Raw genomic sequence first — 4,412 nt, 5'->3', positions numbered from 1 at the left:
CACACACACACTCGAGTGTGCATGTATACACACACACACACACACACACACACACATGTGCAGACACACACGGAAATACCTGTGATCATATAGGCGCAAAACAGGAATGGAGAAAATAGTATACAAATACTTAAGTTAGAGTTATATTCTTTAAGAGAAACTAAAAGGAAAAAATGAAATTCACGAACCGCAACTCTGAGTTTCACGTAAGCAATTCTATCAGACAGAACTTTTGGATCAATACAATGACTTATTTATGGTTATAAAATCGCACAGTAAGTATTATTTAAAAAATAATCAAATATACACTTAAAGCTTTATTCAACAAGAGTTATGACATTTCAAAATTAATGGAATCTATTGGATAATACAACTGACTGTTGACAAAAAGTAATATAAACTTCAAAATTGAGTAATAGAATTTAGATAAAAATGAATCGTTGTGCATTGTTACAGGGTTATAGTTATAATATTTGCAGACGAGAAAAACTCAGACAAAAAAAAAACGTTTTAGAATTTAAGAAACATAGACAGAGCAAGTAATTTTTTTTATTGCTAAAATGAGGGCAAATGATTATCATATAAATAAAATGTAACTGATATAATGGAAAGTGAGACAGAGTTTGTGTAAAAAACATGAAAGGATATCGCTAGAGCAACATCTAGTTTCTGAGAGAGGTGAGAGGGATTAGGTAAGCTCTGATACATGACGCATCTACATCGATACATTACGACAGTTTCAATACTATATAGGTATACACAAGAAGGAAGGAAAGGTGACAGTGAGAAAGCATGTATAAGAGCGAAGAGAAAAACAGATCTCCAATGGAGGGAGCAAGAAGTAAAACCATTATTGTATGTTGTTTTACCAGAACTGTTCAAAATTAGTGGATGAAATACAATTTCAGAAGGTTTAAGGAAAAATTCAATTTCAAAAGGACAACAATAATTTAAAGATTTAAAACTTATTCAGTCAGAGCCAAATTCAGAACGTGTAACATAATCAATGAACAACTATGTAGAAGTTATAACATTATGTAAGGATTGTATAAGGATCAAATGTGATGGTTGAAGGGAGTCAAATGATTAAAGATAGAACAGGAAGACGCGCAACATATTCCAAATAATAATAATAATAATAATAATCCTCTGTTATAGGCACAAGGCCTGAGGCGAAGTGCTAGTCGATTACATCGACCCCAGTGCTTGATTGGTACTTATTTTATCGACCCCGAAAGGATGCAAAGTAAAGTCGACAACGGCAGAATTTGAACTTAGAATGTAAACACGGACGAAATACCGCTAAACATTTTGCCCGGCGCGCTAATGATTTTGCCAGCTCACCGCCTTCCTAATAATAATAATAATGATAATAATAACAACAACAACAACAACAACAACAACAACAACAACAATTTGTGGTAAAGTGAAATGACTTTGTACATCATCCGTTCAGGAAAAGAGGTCTCGAAACCAAAAGTTTTCAAAAAAAATTGCAGCAGTTCAATAATTCAGATTTTCAGTTTAAAGCCAATTTATCCTGAAACGGGATAAAATATTTCTCTTAAACATAATGGAATGTCATTGCAGAAGCAGCTGCTGGAGTCTATACAAGTACATTTAAGATTTTCTCATTTTCATTGGCTTTCGGAGTCTTTTCACATTATAATGGCTTACCAACAAGAATAGTTAACAGGGTGCTTCTGTTTAATATCTTATAATACTAATGCTTTGAGGGAAATGCCTAACCACTAAATTTAAGAATTCCCTAGCTTCAGTAGTCAAACACTAATATTGAATGTTGCACGGAACCATTAGACCTTTTCAGTCCGAGTTCTTCTAAGATTATTTTCAATGCTCACATAACGAATCTGTTCTGAGAGCCTACTGCTCTTATGTAGATCAATAAAGTGACAGTGTTGAAAGTCACCTCATCCACTGACAACAAAAAGATTCGTTTACTTAAGCTACGAACTATGTTAAGGATGTTAGGTGAATGATTGGAATTATTACTGATATAGACTAACCTTTCGTTAAGCTTACAGTAAAGCTTTAAACTGTTAGTTTCTAAATCTAAAGTATCACCTAAGACGCTGACAGTACCAAGGTTTATACTAGCAGTGATTTTTAGATTCGTACACTCAAATAACTTAAGATCCTTCCCGAGTCCCTCTCGCTCATACATGTTAATATTATTAGTAATAAGGCCACCATCCCTGTATAAACCTGCACTTAAATTTAGGATTTTCTGAAGCAAAGAATCCAGAATATAAACACCTATAACCATGCAACCGTCATAGTCACCTGTATGAATATCGAACAATTCATCCTTGTTTTAGTTTGTTTGTTTTTTTAACCCAAAACCGAGTTTAGTGTTCAATGAAGGAGAGGTTGGCATGGGTGCCAGTCGTCAAATTTGGTTCGATTTCGATTTCACTTGCCTCAACAGGTCTTCGCAAGCAGAGTTTAGTGTCTAATGGAGGAAAGGTACGCATAAGTGGGCTGGCTACACCCCTGGCAGAGGCCTTGGATTATGGTCTCACTTGGCTTGCCGAGTCTTCTCAAGCACTGCATATTTCCAATGGTCTCAGTCACAAGTCATTGCCTCGGTGAGGCCTAATGTTCGAAGGTCATACTTCACCACCTCATCCCAGGTCTTCCTGCATCTACCTCTTCTACAGGTTCCCTCAACTGCTAGGGTGTGGCACTTTTTCACACAGCTACCCTCATCGTCTCTCTTGCACACCACAACTGATGCTTCATAGGTTCAATCTTTCTCTCAAGGTACTTACACTCTGCTGAGTATGCACACTGCCATTACACATCCATCGAAGCATACTGGCTTCATTCCTTGCGAGCTTACGTATGTCCTCAGCAGTCACGGCCCACGTTTCACTGTCATGTAGCATGACTGTTCGTACACTTGCGTCATACAGTCTCCTTTTCACTCTGAGCGAGAGGCCCATTGTCACCAGCAGAGGTAAGAGCTCTCTGAACTTTGCCCAGGCTATTCTTATTCTAGCAGCTACACTTTCAGCGTAACCTCCCCCGCTACTAACTTGGTCACCTAAATAACGGAAGCTATCAACTACGTCTAGTTTTTCTCCCTGGAATGTGGCAGAAGTTGTTTTCTGCACATTTTATTGCTTCTGAACATCTGTCACATACAAACTAACTTCCTAGTTAGCCTTCCTTTGATATTGCTACACCTCTTATGTGTCCAAAGCTTACACTGGGTACATCCTATGGAGTTTCTACCTATGCCTTTTCTACAGATCGAGCAGGGCCATCTACCTGAAGGGGGTTGTGTTTTGTCTACCTTCCTACTTATTAGGACTTTGGTTTTAGCTAGGTTGACTCTAAGGCCCTTTGATTCTAGTCCTTGCTTCCACACCTGAAACTTCTCTAGTTCTGATGGGTGTGTGCAAAATCCATGGCTTTTAGAAGAGTTTTCATTAAAGACAGATAAAAATCTACTACATCAAACAGGGTAAGCATACAGCTATGTTTATTCCACATCCAAAAGCTTGAAGGCCCTCAGCATCTAATCCTAGTCCATGTTTTCATCTGGACATTTTCCAGTGGATATTCTTCCTGCTGAGAAGAAATACCAACAAGACAATACAAAGTTTATGCAACGAAACGAGACAGCAGTGGAAAAATATTTCATTACAAATCACAATATATGTACCCATCTGTAATATTCTCCTATGTAACACCATGTTTCTGAAATTATGATACTAAATAAATTATGCCAGATTCTTTGCAAATAAAGTCTGTTTATCCTCTCTTGATTTTTACTCTTTTTTACCACTTTCTTATAATCATAAAATGAGCATGCATGAGAAAAAACAAAATGGGTTTCTATTGCACATACATATATTTATTTAAAAAATCATAAAATATCACGCTGAAAAAATTTTCAGCAGTAATAAACAAAAAAAAAACTTTCATTTTAAGTAAAACAGAAAAATCAATTCAAAATAAAATGCTTCTGAGAAATGATTCATCTGGGTGGGGGTTAAGTAAGTGACAACCAAATACATGTAGTCAAACAATTTTATTCAAGCACTCAGATTACCCTTTAGCCACATGAAGTAGTCTGGCTGTAAATTGAAATGTTGGGTAAAGATATTAATCAGTCTCGATACATTTATTGGTGAGATAACAATAGAGAAAAATATTTTTTTCAAATTGGTTTTTAATTAGCCATGGCACATCTTGGTGTATACTTCTAGATAAAGTAGAATATCCAATTTAGAATAACCCACAGTTATCACAATCCAAACACAGATATAAAACATATATATATATGTACATGTATACATACATATATATATTCCCAAAGATATACACACACACACACACATATATATATATATATATATAGGTGAGAAAGTTGATATGTGAAA

Source organism: Octopus bimaculoides, chromosome 1, assembly GCF_001194135.2.
Source record: "Octopus bimaculoides isolate UCB-OBI-ISO-001 chromosome 1, ASM119413v2, whole genome shotgun sequence".
NCBI lineage: Eukaryota > Metazoa > Mollusca > Cephalopoda > Octopoda > Octopodidae > Octopus > Octopus bimaculoides.
Note: the sequence above shows the minus strand (reverse complement) of the source record.